At 50.5% G+C, this 16,397-nt stretch overlaps 2 protein-coding genes across 11 annotated transcripts in view; one reads left to right on the top strand and one right to left on the bottom strand.

Annotated features, from left to right (window-relative positions):
• Positions 1-4,360, bottom strand: part of Thra (thyroid hormone receptor alpha) — a 27,519-nt gene extending 23,159 nt beyond the window's left edge. The window contains exon 1 of the mRNA NM_001017960.2: positions 4,229-4,360. The gene's annotated coding sequence lies outside the window, so the exon portion shown is untranslated. The remainder of the gene's footprint in view (positions 1-4,228) is intronic.
• Positions 3,894-16,397, top strand: part of Med24 (mediator complex subunit 24) — a 37,742-nt gene continuing 25,238 nt past the window's right edge. For 4 of the 10 annotated variants that reach the window (XM_039086760.1, XM_039086759.1, XM_006247415.4 and 1 more), the window contains exon 1: positions 16,054-16,142. The gene's annotated coding sequence lies outside the window, so the exon portion shown is untranslated. Of the gene's footprint in view, positions 4,049-16,053; positions 16,211-16,397 lie in introns of those variants that run through there. The other 6 variants (XM_063269789.1, XM_063269787.1, XM_006247416.4 and 3 more) reach the window with 4 other exon arrangements.

Raw genomic sequence — 16,397 nt, 5'->3', positions numbered from 1 at the left:
TTTGTTCATGTTTGCACTCTCTTTCTCTTTGTGTCTCTCACTGCCAACACTGAGGTTCGCCCCAAGAGAGATGTGGTGACACCCAGCATTCACGCATGTGCCCTTAGCCGAGGAGGTGTGTCCCGGGCTGAGATGCCAAGGGCTCCTTTTAAGTTAAAAGGTGAGGGGTCAGAGGAAGCGGGGCAGAGAAGCCTGCAGTGGGTCTTGTTAGAAAAAAAGAATAAAAGAGACCAATCTGTGGTCCAGAGGGTGAGGTGGCTGGACCCCTGCTGTTCCCCTCACTTCTGTTCCCATCCCTGTCATGGTCAGGAGACCTATCTCTCTACCCGACTTCTATCAGAAATCCCAGGGTCTCCAGGCACGAACTAGTTGCTTTGCGGGGGTTAGGAAGTCTCACTTTGTATCCCAGGCTGGCTTAGAACTCCTAGTCTTTCTTCCCTAGCCTTTCCAGCCAGTGCCAGGATTACAGCTTGTGCCATTCACTACACCTGGTTAGGAACGGGGCACTTAAACAGGGCATATCTACTTAAAGCAGTATATATGTGTCTGTCTGTCTGAGGCAGGGCCTCATGCCACTCAGGCTAGCCTTCGACTCTTCTATGCAGGTGAGACTGGCCTTGAAACTCCTGACTTAGCTCCCCAAGCACTTAGTGTAGTTTAGCATTTATACAGGTGGAAAGCTAAACCAGGTAGATATTATCATCTCTAGTTTACGGATAAGGCAAGAAGGAAATCAAAGTCTTCTCAAGGTTACACACTTATCGGGAGGCATTTAGGGTTCAAATCCAGGCAGTTGAGCTCCAAAGTGAACAACAAAATCCCGCTTTTAACCATGACAACATAAACCCCGCAGTGGGTCCTGCTAGAAGGATACCTTGTCCTTTCGTCTGGCCCCGTAGCCCCTGTGACAAACCTCCATTTGTCTTTCTGTTGAAGTCTAGGAGTACTCTACAACAACCATCACTAACGCATTCTTATCCAAGCAGGCCAAGGCTGCAGGGTGCGTAGTCAGGCATGTTAGTCCCCCCCACCATGCATTCTCCCCCACAGGCATTGGGGCGCCTGTACCAGTAGCCTCTGTTCAACTTCCCTCCCTGAAAGAGCCACCCTTTCTGTTCTCCTGTGTGGGCTACGGTCTTCCCCTCACCCAATTTGGCACAGTCTAAACAGCTGTACCCTCAGAACCAAGCATGAAGCTGTGCAAAGAAGACACAGCTGTCGGGACATCTCTGAGGTGGGTCTCAGAAGCTAGGGATGTGAAGAAAGGCCCCGAGTTCTAATTCAGACCCCGCCTGGGTCCAGTCAGGGGAGGAGCCTCCTCGCTGGCTCCTTAAAGAGCTGTGGCTTGAACCTAAGGTCCTCTCACTGAATTGACCAAGGTTGGCTGGATGGGCCTGCCAGCTTGAGGGGTCAACACATGCAGTAGCCTATTCCCCTTCCCTCCCCATTCCCAGCCCCCAAAATTTGCTGGCCAGCCACAGCTGTGGCGTTGAGGAAGCGCAGGATGTCCTGAACAGCCAGCTGAGCACGCCCCCCCCCCAACCTCCTACTGACCCCAGAGGAAGGCTGGGCGGGCCAGAGGGCCTGAATCTGAGTATTAACAACTGGAAAAGTATGAAGAATGTTGTTGCCAGCTTGGAGAAAAGAGGCCGTGGCAGAAACAGAGAGGAGCACAGGGCAAGACAGAACGTTACAAACTGGCGGAGGAACAGCAGGAGTCAGACACCCCAAGACAGCAACAGAGAGAGAGAGACGGAGTTAGAGAGAAATTCCAAGTCAAAAATACACCTCACTCACTCAGCCACTCGCCAGCTTACGGCCTCCTAAGGAAAGCTTCCAAGTTTGGACAGGAGGGCCAGAGGTGAGAAAAGGGGCGGATTCGCAGTGGGAGGCTAGCACTCAGCTGGGGACAACTAAGGGTCCCCAGGAAAGGCCCAGCCAAATGACCCCAAGCAGAGGCAGCTAGGTCCACACTGGCTTACAGGCTAGGGATGAGAGGGCCAGAGAGCCACTCCCAACTCTTCCCCAGACACCCCTCCCCCAGCAACCAGGACAAACCCAGCTGCTAGAAGTCACTGGACACTGCTGCAGGCCTATGACTCGGCCCTCTGGAACCCCCTTGCACCCACTTTGCTCTTGTTTCCCCTGTCCCTCTAAAGAGGGGGCGGAGGGGGGGAGCCCATTGCTACACAGTGCCAGAGCCTAAAAGATAGAAAGAAGCCAAAGAGAAAAGTCTGTGATTATGTGCATTTAAGCGCCTTCCCGCCCCCAGCTACAATGTGTCAACCTGCAGGGTTATCTGGACACTGCCAGGTGGGACCTGTGACTTCAGTCGGAGCCCTGTGCATGGCCCCTGCACCTGTGAGACTAGGTGTAAAAAAGTGCACCTGTGCCTAGAGTTCCCACAGTCAATCAATTAACAAGTGTTTACAGAGCACATACTGTGCTAGGCTCTGGGTGGGATCCAGGCTCTTCTAGAGATTCTCCCATGTCTTAAGGAGCCTGCCATCTAGTAACTGGTATGGCCAGTGACAGAAATGAAACTATTTTATCAGGAATGCATGCTTTGCACCATTTTTGCAGAAAAGTCTTTTAACACAGATGAAGGTGATTTCCTCCGTAGCAGGGATTTTATTGTCTACAGAACCTCAGCTCCACAGATGAATCCAGGAAAATACTTGTTGCTAAATTGTGTACAAATGTATTGATGTGTAGCCTCAGGTTTGTTTGTTTGTTTGTTTGCCTGAGTGACAGTGACTGTCATGGCAAGCAATGATGGCTGCTGCACGACTGGGCACATGTGCACATGTGTGTGCTTCTGAATGATAAAGTCTTTTATGGTCGTGGGGCTGTGTGCAAATTGCCATGTGTGCATGCATGCATGCATTCGATAGTGACTTTCTCGGTGTGGGTGACAGCGACTCCTCCTTACCCCGGTGTGTGACAGCAGCTCCCTGTGAACCTGTGCGTGGGTATGTGCATAGGCTGTCTCTCCGCTCTGCTCTTGGTCTCCCGTGGGTGTGTCCCACCCCAGGAGCTCCACTATGCAGTGGCGGCCTGCCTCTTCCCTTGTCCCCATGTGGGTGTGTCCAGCAGCTCCTGTCCTTGAATCTGCCTGGGTGTCCCCGAGTGTGCATGTGGCTGTCTGTGTAGGCATATCTGTGTCTGCATGTCACCTTTGCCTCCCCCTTCATCTTGGACAATGGCCCCCTTCATCCCCTCCCCCTCTTGGGTCCAGAGCCAGCATTCTGGGGCAGGCTCCCATCTCCCTGGCTTTCCTTCTGTGTGCTCCCCCTCCAGTCCCTAAAATGGGTGGCTCTCTCCATTGCCTCTGACATCTTCCCAGGCCTTCTTTTCACACTGGACAAGGGAGGGCCCAAGACAGAAAAGGGGCATCAGAGACACGTTGCAAAGGGAGGGAAACAGGGGAAACATGCACAGGCGCGCGTGCCCGCGTGTACACACACACACACACACACACACACACACACACACACACACACACACACACCACGGGTCCATTTCTTCCTCTCTTCCCCAACCACAGGCCAGCAATTCTAATCATCCAGGGACCATCAAGTACACCCCCACTACTACACGCTCACACTCCACCCCCCCCGACTCCACCCCACCCGCCGCGTTTTTGCAATTAGGAGTGTTGCAACCAGAAAGCCATGCTCAACTGGAGAGGTGGGGAGGGGAGGGGGGCTTCTCTCTCCCCCAGCCCATGCAAGCCCCCCCACCCTGCCGCACCCACATTGCCCTCCGTAGCTAGAGGCAGCTTTGCAAAGGCTATTCGGTCTCTTTGGCTGGGGGCTTGGTGGGGGTGGGGGGTACACGACAGGCTTCTGGCACACCGTAAACAAACCGCGGCGCGGCGCGGCGGGCGGGGGAGCTTCGGCAGGCAGCGGGGCCCATCCCGGGAATGCGCAGCAGACCGGCCGGACAGAGGCCGGGGCGGGCCCTCGAAGGGGAGGCCCAGACGCCATCTCCGCGGGCGAACCCCAGGGCCCACCGACCACTTAACAGCACCTTCCTTCCCCAGGGCGTAAGTGACTAGCTCTCGGGCTGTGACAGGGTCACCCGGGCGCCGGGAAAGGCTGAGGTCGGCGGCGGGAACCCCCTGGGCGCCCCCAGCCCGCCTCCGAGCTGGCCAGAGACCCGCGGCTTTGCATAATCAATCGCGATGCATTTGCATATTAATGCCCCCTCGCTCCCTCCTCCTTACCTCGGCTTGGCGCGCTGGACCGAGCTGAGCAAGGACGCGGGGGTCTCAGCGCCCCGTGCCGGGGGCGTCCATGGGGGGCCGGTGGGGCCCGGGCCGCCCGCCTCCAGCGCCGGGGTGTGAGTGCGAGTGAGCGCGGGGGGGCGGGGGGCGAGTGTGGCGGCCCCGCGGCTCCTCCGGCAGAGGCGGCGGCCGCTCTGGCTCCTCCCTCCCCCGCCCCGCTCCGGCTGGGGCTCCAGCTCCGCGCGTTCGGCCGGCTCGCGGCTGCTCCCTGCAGGCCGCCTAGAAGCCGCCGGTCCCCGCCCCTCGCCCCCCGCCGCTCCCGGGACCCTGGCCTACCGCCCCGCAGCACATCTACCTCCTTGGCCCCTACCAGGCTCAGACTCACCCACCTCATCCCCCCTGCGGCTCTGTCCAGGAGCGACGCTCGGTGAAACGTTTTGAGAAAGATGTCATTTTCAGATATAATAGCTTTCACTCGCGGGGAGAATTGGGGGGGTTTCTGGTTTGTTCCCTGGGGTAAGGGGAGAAGGATGGAGGAGATCTCTACACCTTATAAATCCGGGAGGAAGTCCAGATACCAAATGCTAAGGGTAGTTTGTTTCAGAGTTCGGGTCCCTTCTTTCGGAGCAACTCCCCTGTGTGACCTTGAACGAATTACAGCTTTCAGGGTAAGAGCTCAAAATCCAAGAGTTGCACAGATTACTTCTGAAATCCTCCTAACTTCAACCATCCTATTTTCCAGCCCTTTTGGAGGGTGGTTCCATATTGTGCCTCCTCTCTCGTCTTTTAACATTAATGCTGGATCCACTGCCTCCTCTTGCAAACGTCTCTGTTCTCCATAGAAGCTCTTCTATTCACTGCCCACCATCCTTTCCCCAACAATATACTCCTATGCCAAGCTTGGGGAATGGGGGCGGACAAGACTGGCTAGGACAAGACAGCCCCTTATCTCCCAGCTTCACTGAGGTGATATTTCCTCTCCCGTTTGTACCATCAAAAACCAAATGGTTCAAGAGCCAACCTAAGGAGCGGAGTGACTGCAGAAAGGTGGACTCGTTTTCTCAAAGGAGAGGTCTCCATGCCAGTTCCGGACCCTTGCGCGCGCACGCGCACGCACGTGCGAGACACACACACACACACACACACACACACACACACACACACACACACACCTGCATTCATGGACATAAAATCCTGCCAGTGACGCCAGAGCCCCTTTCATCTCGGGATCTACTACCGCCAGGCAGAGGTCTAATTACCCTAGCACCCCCCTCTGGCCCCGCCGGTTCCCCCGCTGTCATTAGCCCAGTTTTACCAGCGGGGGCCATAGCCTTCCCACGGCTCCCAGGGCGGAGCCCTGCCTCCACAGCCTGCTCTTGGGGAGGAGCCAGAGAGTGTGTCAGGGGAGCTGCTCTTCTAACCGTTCATACTGGATAGAATCGTTTGCTGAGTGGGATGCTGACCAACAGTCTATCCAAGTCGGGCTGTCCTTGCTCATCCTAGTCTCAGCCACCTACACCCTGAGCCAACGGAGTCACTTCTCGTACAAGAGGTTTTAAGGGTTTGCAAGGGATGAGGAGAAGGGAGAATGCCTCTCTCGTGGGGCTCCTGATACAAAAGGAGGGACGCTGGGTGAGGAAGAAATGAAGGGGAAGCCTACGGTTACTGGTGATGGGAAGGGGGGACGGAGGGACACACACAATGGTTGAAAGAAGCCTGCACTGTACAGTGGCAGCTGCAGTGGGGAATTGAGGCTGTAGTGTGCAGAGTCAGCAAACAGTAAATAAACCTGCTCAGTCCCGGCCCCCAGTGGGCATGCAACAGCTGTAGTTTAGAGCACTGTGTTCTCTGGTGCGCTGAGGCAACGCAGGATGGCTGTCTGCCAATCGAAGCCACCTGGACAATAATCAAATTTGGTTGAAACTCTGGGGAGCAAGGCGGTGTACAGGCTCAGGGTCCATGCTCACGGGGAAGTAGTCTCCTGGGATTGGGGTACCAGAGGAGCTAAGGGATAATCTCAAGTTGTGAGAAATACAATTATAGTTTGCCTGGATAGGCAGGACCCAGAAGTTGTGGTTCAGCAGTAATCTGGACTAGGACAAGGATTGAGAAAACCCAGGGCACTAAGGTGGTCTCTCTTCATGGTCTGCAGGGTTGGTTGTTTGCCTCGTTTTACTGGATATGCCTGCTGGTTTGCTTGTTTGTCTGTTTTAAAGACAGGGTCTTGCTACTAACTTACTACGGAGCCCTAACTGTCAGGCTGGAACTCGGTGATCCTCCTGCCTCTGCCTCCTGAGTGCCGAGTCCTGGCATTAAAGTCATGCGACACCAGGCTAGTTCGTTCAGTCATTCTCCCACCACATCTGTCTTGATGTAAGGCTCTAACGACGAAGGTTGCTGCTTCCTTAAATTCTAGGAGAGATCTTGCCGACTAAGCACTTACAAAGCCCACCTTCAACCAGCCCCAGCCAGGAATACAGTCGGGGGTCACACTGAACTTTTAAAAGACAAAGGTTCCCTATCGCCACCTTTCTCTGAGTTTCCAATATGGGCAGATAACAGACCTGGACAAGGGCAATGTGAAGGACGAGTTGCCTCCAGAGCTGGCTTCTCACCAGATGCTAGGGGCACCTGACCTGGTGCTGCATTATCCCTCTTACCACCTGCTCCTCCTGCCCACCTGTTTCCTGAAGCTTCTAGCTCTTCTCAACTTCAGTTCATCCCCAGCTCCTGTTCTCTCCTTGCCATGTATCTCCCCCACATCCCATCCCCCACCACTCTGCCACTCTGCCACCCATCAGTACGTCCCCTCTTATCCCCTTATCTCTGATTCAAGGTGCTCCTTCACCTTCCAGAAAAGCCTAAAGGCCGGCATGAGTGAAATAGCTGCAGACCCTCTGAGGGGCTCTCTTTGCCAGCCCCTCCCCTCCAGCTTGGATTTTGGTTGCCAAGGAGGCAGCAGGGACAGCCTGTTCTTTGGGCTCCAGTGGGAGCAGACATGCCCAAGCCCCTCCCTCTCTCCTCTCCCTCCCTTCCTCCAAGGCTGTTGCTAGGAAGCACCCCAAGATTTCTTGAGGGTTCCACCCCCTGTGAACCAGGAGATATCTTTTCTGCAGAGCTTCCTCCAAAAGCTTGGCAGCCAAAACCCACTCAGCATCCTTCACCTCTGCTGGGAAGCTTCTCGATTCTTAGCAATCTGACGAACGAACGAGGGAGCAGGCCTGTCTGCCAGCCAGCCCTGCAGCTAGCTAGCCCAGGCCTCAGTAATTGCCTTCTATATTTCATTGTTGTTGGGGGGGGGGGGGTCAAACTCAGAGTCTGCAAAGGGGAAGCACATACTTTACTATGGAGCTTGCTGAGTGACATCAGGACCAGATGAGACCTCCATGAGATCTTAGGTCTGCAGACAAAAGACCCATCTTGTTGGTAATGAGATGAGGAGAAAGGTGAGAGGAACTCAAGTACCAGGAGCCAGGATTTCTTTCTCCCCCTTAATGCGCTCTCAACTGAGAAGCATTGAAGTGGGGCTGGAGAGATGGCTCAGCCGTTAAAGGCTAGGCTCACAACCAAATATTTGAGAAGAGAAATTAAGATTAAGAGAAAGCATTGAAGTGACTGGAGACATGGCTTGTGGTTAAAAGCATTCATTGCTGAGGACCTGTGTTTGGTTCCCAGAACCCACATGGTGGTTTAGAACTATCCATAACTCCAGGGGGATCTAACACCATCTTCTGAACCTCCATGGGCCCCAGACACATATGCAGTACACATGCATACATGCAGGTAAAAATGCTCATAACACATAAATAAACTTAAACAAATAAAGCAGGTAATAGAAATGGGTCAGTGAGATGGATCAGCGGTTAAAGGGGGCTTGCTGCTAATCCTAAGGACCTGAGTTCGATCCCTGAGACTCACATGGTAGAAGGAGAGAACGCATTCCTGCAAGTTGTCCTCTAATTTCTCTACGTATGTGTATAAACTTGGATACACACACAAAAAAAATGTAATTTAAAAGGGAAAAAGAGGGAGCCATACACTTTCTGCCATCTTGGCGCCTTTGGCGGCCTGCTGGGAACAGGATTTCTAAAAAAAATAAATAAATAAAAACAAGTATGTCTGGAAGGCTGTGATGCAAGGCCATTTTTGCTGGCTACAAGCGAGGCCTCTGGAACCAAAGAGAGCACACGGCTCTTTTTTTTTTTGTTCTTTTTTTCGGAGCTGGGGACCGAACCCAGGGCCTTGCGCTTTCTAGGCAAGCGCTCTACCACTGAGCTAAATCCCCAACCCCACGGCTCTTCTTAAAATGGAAGGCGTTTATGCCACAGATGAAACTGAGTTCTACTTAGGCAAGAGGTGTGCTTATGTGTACAAAGCAAAAAACAATACAGTGACTCCTGGAGGCAAACCAAACAAAACCAGAGTGATCTGGGGAAAAGTAACTCGGGCCCACGGAAACAGTGGCATGGTTCGTGCCAAATTCCGAAGCAACCTTCCTGAAAAGGCCATTGGACACAGAATCCGTGTGATGCTGTACCCATCCCGGATTTAAACTAATGGAGAGTAAATAAATAAAAGTAAAAAAAAAAAAAAAAAAAAAGAAGGAGCCATACATTTCATTCTGGCACACAAGAGGCAGAGGCAGACAGATCTCAGAGTTCAAGGCCAACCAGGTCTTCATAGCAAATTTCCAGATCAACCAGGGCTACATAGAAAGATCCTGTCTTAAAATAAATAATGAAAGAATGGCTCTGTAGGCAGAGGGTTCAAAGATAGAAATGAAGAAAAAGTAAACGAGAAAAGGGGCAATATGGAGAGACTGGGGGTTAAGTGTCTGGAAGGCACGAGAATCTACGAAATTAGGGTTGACCCTGATAAGAGCACAGAGACCATTGATTTCCCCTTATCTTGTCTTTGCTCCCTCAGATGGATCACTGAAGAGGAAGCCAGGGGAGGGACCAGGCCTAGTATGCCTTGGTATTGGCACTAAAGAAAGATATGAATAATAAGCTAAGCCGGGCAATCGTGGCGCATGCCTTTAGTCCTAGCCCTTGGCTGTCAGAGGCAGGTGGATCTCTGAGTTCGAGGTCAGTCTGGTCTACAGAGTGAGTTCCAGGACAGCCAGGACTAGACAGAGAACCCCTGTCTTGAAAATCAACCAATCAATCAGTCAATACGAATAAACCAATGCTCTCTCCGGGTTGCCTTTCAAGACTTCTCCTACCTTTATTCATTCATTTGACTTTCCTTTCTATTTTATTTTTGAGACAGGGTCTATTCTTAAGTGGTTCCTCCCGGCTGAACTGGAATTCACTGTATAGCTCGGGCTGGCCTTGAATTCAGTGATCCCCTTGCCTCTGCCTCCTGAGTGTCGACTTCATTTTTTAAAAGTTATTTTAGTTACATGGATGTTTCCGCCAGCATTCGTGTCTGCACATCGCATTTGTGCCTGGTGCCGGCAAAGGCCAGAAGAAAATGTCAAATCCCCTGGGGGAGAAGTTGGATAATGGTTGTTACCACCATGTAGGAGCTGGAAATCAAACTCATATCCCAGGGCTGAGCCGTACTGTAGAAGACTGTCCTTTGAGCCAAGGATCTACCATCTTGGGGAGTTCAGGTATCCCCCATTGCCAAAGGATCATCCTCGGTGGGCTTGTCGACTGTTTATACCTCCTGATGGAGATGTGAGGAGGGTCACAAGACCCTTACCTGAGTTTCCAACTGTTCTCTACAATCTGCGGTGAGCAGCCCTACCTTGATTGCAAGTAGTCTCCAGGAGGGGCTGGAGTACATACACGGGACTGGTGTGTGTGTGTGTGTGTGTGTGTGTGTGTGTGTGTGTGTGTGTGTGTGTCCATCTATTTGGCTAAGGGGGAAGTCCTCAACCCCACTGGGTGAAGGCTTTCATATGTAGCTTGTTAGAGAAGGAGCAGAGTACAATGCCCCGTAAGTAAACCCCTGTGCTTTGTAAAGAAGCCCTGGACACTCATTGGTCCCCTGGAGTGAACCTTGGTAGGACTGTGCCTCGGTTTGTCATTGAGACCTTAGGAGAAGGGATAGACATTGCTTACATCTCCTCATGGGAAGGAATTTTAGCAATAAGCAGCCAGCACTCTTAGCAACTGAGCCATCTCTCCAGTCCCTCATTTGACTTTTAAAAAAATATTTCATGTGTGCCAGGGATTGGATTCTCCAACTGTTTCCACCTTCTGGTTTCATCTTCCCACTATCCCTTTATCCTTCCTCTGCCAACAGGAGAGAAGAGAATGGGGCAGAGGCCAGTATTTACTGTCAGTGTGAGGCTTGCTGCCCTGCAGCCCTCCCCCTCCACTTAGAGGAGAGAATGGCACAGTCTGCATGGAGGTCAAGAACAGAAGGCACGGGGAGGGCTGAGGAGAGGAGCTAAGGCGGCAAACCGCTAGCTCTGTAAGCACAAGGCGCTCAGTTCCATCCCTGGAAACCCACAGTCAAACCTGTGCGCCTCAACTGGGTATCATGGTGCACACCTTAAACCCTGCGCTCAGGAGCAGAGGCAAGCAGGTATCTCAGGGTTTGAGGCTAGCCTGGTCTACGTAGGAGACAAAACAAAACAAAACGAAATAAACAATAACAAAGCTGGGCGTGGTGGCAAGCGCTTGTAATCCCAGTGCTGGGAAGAGAGAGATGGGTAGATCCCTGGGGTTTGCTAGCCTAAGCTATATGGTGAGAGACCCCAGGTGAAGTAAAGAAATAAACAAATCAATAAGCAGAACCCAAGGAATGACACGTCCACACCTGTCCTCTGTGCACACAAGCATAGAGTAGAGTGAGAGCACTCTTAGGTGGTGAGGGAAGAGCAGTGCAAAGAGGACAGCAGGCTGGCCTGTCCTCCCCAAGGCCAGGGCTCCAGGCCTGTAGCATCTCCCTTCCTTTTCTCCAGTTGTCAGGAGTATGGAGGGGAGGCATCCTTTAGGCATAAGGAAGTTTCAAGAGTCGGTTGGAACTCTGTCCTTCTTTCTGGGTATGTAGAACGGTAGACCCCTGATTCCAATTCAGAAAGCAAAGACCAGAGGACAGGAGTTGGAGGCCAGTCCAGGTCAAGTGTCTTAGTAAATTCCAATCCAGCCTGGGACACATGGCAAGTTTCTGTCTCAGAAACAGCAAAGCCCAGCAGCTGGAGATGTGACTTTGTAGGTTAGAGCTCTAGGTGCTCTTTCAGAGGACCTGGGTTCAGGGCTCAGCACCCATGTGTATAACGGCCTCTGACTCCAGTTGTGCAGGCTCTGTCTCCCTCTTCTGGTCTCCATGAGCTCTGCACACATATAGTACAGAGACGAACATTCCAGCAAGACACGCGTATACATAATAAACACGAATACATTCTTTTCCAAAAAACAAAGAACTCCAGGAAAATTTTGCCTTCCACTTCTGAGTTAGCAGGAAGATAGAGACCCTGTTGGAACCTAAGGGCTGCCCAAGGTATAATCACCTATAGGAGGTATAATCACCTATAGGAGGTATAATCAATCATCTATAGGAGATATAATCACCTATAGGAGGTATAATCACCTATAGGAGGTATAATGACCTATAGGTTTCTTTGCCCAAATATCTTTTCCCCCAAATAAATAGAAATCAGGATGAGGTTTCGTTTGCTTGTTTGTGTTATTGTTGTCGTTTGATTTTGTTTTTCTTCTCGATAAGTTTTCTCTGTGCAGCCCTGGCTGTCCTAGAACGTGCTTTGTAGACCAGGCTGGCTTCCAACTCAGAAATTCATTGCCTCCTGAGTGCTGGGATTAGAGGCATGGGCCACCCCAACCCAGCTGGGTTTTGATTTGTTTGTTTGTTTGTTTGTTTGTTTGTTTGTTTGTTTTTCGAGACAGGGTTTCTCTGTGCAGTTCTGGCTGTCTTGGACCTCCCTATGTACACCAGGCTGGTCTCCAACTCAGAAATTCACCTCCCTCTGTCTCCTGAATTCTGGGATTAAAGGCAGCATGCTCCACCACAATTAGCTTAAATACTCTTTTAATTATTTCACTAGTATGGGTGTTTCGCTGCATGTGTTTCTATGCATCTATTGCACGCAGGGCTCTCAGAGCCAGAAGAGGATGTTGGGTCCCCTGAAACTGGAGTTACAAACAGTTGTGAGCTGCCATATGGGTCCTGGGAATTGAACCCAGGTCCCTCGGAAGAACAGTCAGTACCCTTAACCCCTGAGCCATCTTGTCTCTCCAGTCTTTGAAAGCAGGGATCCCAATTTGTGAACTACTTTGCAGTTACATGTGTGAGTTCTTTCCTCACACCTGGAACCCACAGAAGAGAAGTCCAGTAAGCCTCTAGAGGAAAGTGTTCCACAGAGGAGAGGGAAAGACTCAGTTTCCCCCTGGAGAAAAAGGAATCTGGGCCTTGTATGTTTCTAAGTGATTTTATTGTTTTGGGTCTGAACTCTTGGTACTTTTCTTTACCCTCCTTTTGTCAGGAACATCCACTCCACCTTGAGTATAAAACCTTGTTCTTTTTTAAAGATTTTAAAAAAAAAATAATGTGAGGTTTGCCTCATGTGTGTCTGTTGCATTTTGAAGTCAGAACAGGGATCTTACCCCTTGGAAGTGGAGTTATCAGTCACTGTATTGCTGGCAATTGAATCTCGGTCCTCTACAAGAGCAATGAGTCCTTTTTTTTTTTTTTTTTTTTTTTTTTTTTGGTTCTTTTTTTTTTTTTTGGTTCTTTTTTTTTTTTTTTTCGGAGCTGGGGACCGAACCCAGGGCCTTGTGCTTCCTAGGCAAGCGCTCTACCACTGAGCTAAATCCCCAACCCCGCAATGAGTCCTCTTAACCACCAGCTTCTCTGTCCAGCTCCCCAAAACCTGTTTCTTGCAGTCCCTTACTCCAAGGCCAGGATGCTTTATTTATTCAATGGTTCCAGATGTTTCCATGTCACTCAGCCTGCTGTCCTCTTTGTACTCACTGCTCTCCAGCTACTCCTCTTCTCCAGCTACTCCTCTTCTCCAGCTACTCCTCTTCTCCAGCTACTCCTCTTCTCCAGCTACTCCTCTTCTCCAGCTACTCCTCTTCTTCAGCCAGACCATACACTAAGAAGCAAGCTTATACTTCTAGCACCCAGGTAGCTGAAACAAGAGTTTAAAGGTAACCTGCTAGTTTCAGGTTAGCCTGAGCTATGCAATGTTTCAAAAAAAATTTTTTTTAAGGGCTAGGAAGATGGCTCAGTCAGTAAAGTGCTTGCAAGACTCTGACTTTGGATCCTCAGTACCCATATGCATCAGCTCACACCTATAATCCCAGTGCTGGGGAAGGGGTAGTAGTGGAATCAGGTGGACCCCTGGAGCCCACTGGCCAGCTATGTAGTCAAATAAGTAGGGTGAGCTCCAAGTTCATAGGCAGACTCTGGATCAAAAATGGGCAGAGAACAATTAAGGATGACACAAGTCAATCTCTGGCTTCCATGTGTGCACATGCACATATGTACACACACGTGCACACTCATGCACGCACACATGATCATACACATACACCACACAAAAATAGTAACATAAATTAATAAATGGTAAAGATACTGGGGCTCAGAACTAGGAAGCCCACCACTCGAGGGACAGCTAGAGACATTGGAGTAAGTAAAGACTGGTGGTGGACTGGAGACATGTTCCACATATCCCAAAGGGAACATAGCATCTTTTCTCTCATTCTTGGGAACATTATCATCGAGTCTTATGTGGTAGGTAAGTCACAGAGCTTAAAAGGGTTCCCAGGAGGGAGGACGTGGGATAGAGAAAGTCTTAGTTCTGATATTTGCAGGCCAGAGAAGCAGGAAAGTCAAAGTAGGGAAGTCAGTGATGGTCCTTGCCCAGAGGCTAAGGGAGTCCTTGTACGTACAGTTGAGTCCTTGAGAAAACCCTGCCAAGCCTGAAGAATGCACTGCTGGTGAGGAGTAGGGGACCAGGGAAGGCAGATGGCTCAATACCAAGAGCTGCCTCTCATCATTATGAAGTGTGGAGGCGGGGCACTCTCCCTCTCAGAAATCTGCCAGGATTTGTGCCAGAGGGAAGGATTTGAGCTCAGAGTCTAACCATCCTCAGGCCCAAATATCTCCACCCCCTTCCATATGGGCTGGACCAACACTCACTAATTCAGTAAGGAGCACTCAGAATTGACAGTCTGTTTCCAAGAGGGGCAGTTTGAGCTATGAGGGGTAGGAAAAGAGCAGTGGTATCCAGAAACAATTTATGGTGGTGGTGGTGGTGGTGGTAGGGTGTTGGGCTGTGTAACAGCAAAGGAGTAGGGGGCTCAGCACTGGCAAATGTGGTGGTATGAAGTGCAGGTCTGTTTGGAGGGGGAAGCCTGAAGGTTATGAATCTGGAGTCTGCGTCCTTCTTCCTTCCTGCTTTGGAAGATTTGGCTCTACATTCTTGGCAGCTACTTTGTATAAATCCAATTCTCCAGTAGTATCCCCCGGGAAGGCACAAAAGAGCAGAGTAAAAAGGTGTGTGTGCGTGCGTGCGCGCGTGCGTGCGTGCGTGCGTGTGTGTGTGTGTGTGTGTGTGCGCGCGCGCGTGTGTGTGCGAGTGTGTTTAGAGAGAGAGGGAGGAAGACCACGGGCAGTATCCATCTTAGAAGGGTGAATTTGGCTTCACTCCAACCATACTCTCCCTGTTTATAGCATGTTCCAGATACCCAGGATCCTGTTAGTCTCCCTAAATGTCTGCACGGCCATTTTTAGAGCCCTTGTGGACTGCTTTCTCAATATTTATCCTGATTTTCATTCAAAAGGTAGTAGGGAGGGGAATGTAGCTCAGTGGGAGATCCTGTTCAGAGCTGAACAAAAAGGAGGGTGGGACAAAAGAGTTGTTGGGGAATATAAACAGAATTTGAAGAAACAGGCTGCGTATCTTCTCGGGATATGAGATTGGGAGCCAAGAAAAAGAGGGGTGATAAAACCCTGCCTCCAAATGGGTTTTACAGGATGGTCTCACCCACAACAGCACATTACTTTTTGTTTCCCTAGGCCTTTTTAAACAGGTTGGGTTTTTTGTTTTTTTTTTTTTCGGAGCTGGCGACCGAACCCAGGGCCTTGTGCTTGCTAGGCAAGCGCTCTACCACTGAGCTAAATCCCCAACCCCTTCTTTTTTCTTTTTTCTTTTTTCTTTTTTCTTTTTTCTTTTTCTTTTTTCTTTTGAGATAGGGTTTCTCTGTGTAGTCCCCCTTGCTGACTTGGAAATCACTCTGTAAACCAGGTTGGCCTTAATCTCAGAGATCCAACTGCCTCTGCCTCCTGAGTGCCGGGACTAAGGGTGTGTGGGACCATGCCTGACTTCAGTTTTCTCTTTATTTCCCTTTATATCCAAACATTATTCAGGATCAGTGAATTCTGGAAGAATTGTCAGATTTGGGGATAAAATGGTGGTATGTATGACGGTACCCACACCTCAGTGTCCTTTTGGAATAGAAATGTGAAAATGAGAACTCTCGTGGCTACAGGGGGCTTTGGAGAACAAAAGCCAAAACCCAAACAGAAGCCAGGTTAGAACTCAAAAGAGAAGCGAGGTTAGAATCCACTGTTGTGCCTCACTTCTGGGGAATAACCACAGTTTCAGCATGATTGAAGGTAAGGAGTAGATGGCGACGTCACTAGAAGACAGAGTTGGTTTCTCCCCAGACCGCTGAGTCTCCAGGTACCAACGTACTTCAGCTCTTCGGATAATCTCAGATAAAAACCACCATAACCAATTAGATTAATCCTTCTGCTTGTTCGGCGGCTTAGACAAGTCTTAGACAGAGAACTACAATTCCCAGAAGGTATTGTGGCAGGACGTGCCTCTTGCTACGTTTCCATTGGTTGGTGTGTGTTGCCACTGGCCAATAGTAAATGATTTCCTTAATAGGTGTCAAGATGGCGCTGCCTACGATGTAGAACTCGTTTGGTAGGCTTAAATTTGGGGAGATGGTGGATGAAAGAAAAGGAGGAATTACAGCTTCAGGGCTGAGGAAGGTAGAGGAAATGGGAAGAGATCTAGGTTGGGGGTGGCAGTGGTGAGGAACGCAGCTAGAGCGAAGCGCATAATTAGGTAACCGGAGCGGGCTTAACCCTTTCCTGCTCTCTTAAGCTTTGGAGACACTTTCTGTCCCAATTCAAGAAAAGATGGTTCAGAAATTAAGAGGGTGACAGAGCCGGTAAC

Source organism: Rattus norvegicus, chromosome 10 (assembly GCF_036323735.1).
Source record: "Rattus norvegicus strain BN/NHsdMcwi chromosome 10, GRCr8, whole genome shotgun sequence".
Classification (NCBI taxonomy): domain Eukaryota; kingdom Metazoa; phylum Chordata; class Mammalia; order Rodentia; family Muridae; genus Rattus; species Rattus norvegicus.
The sequence above is the reverse complement of the archived record's forward strand: the minus strand, read 5'-3'. Positions and strand labels throughout refer to the sequence as shown.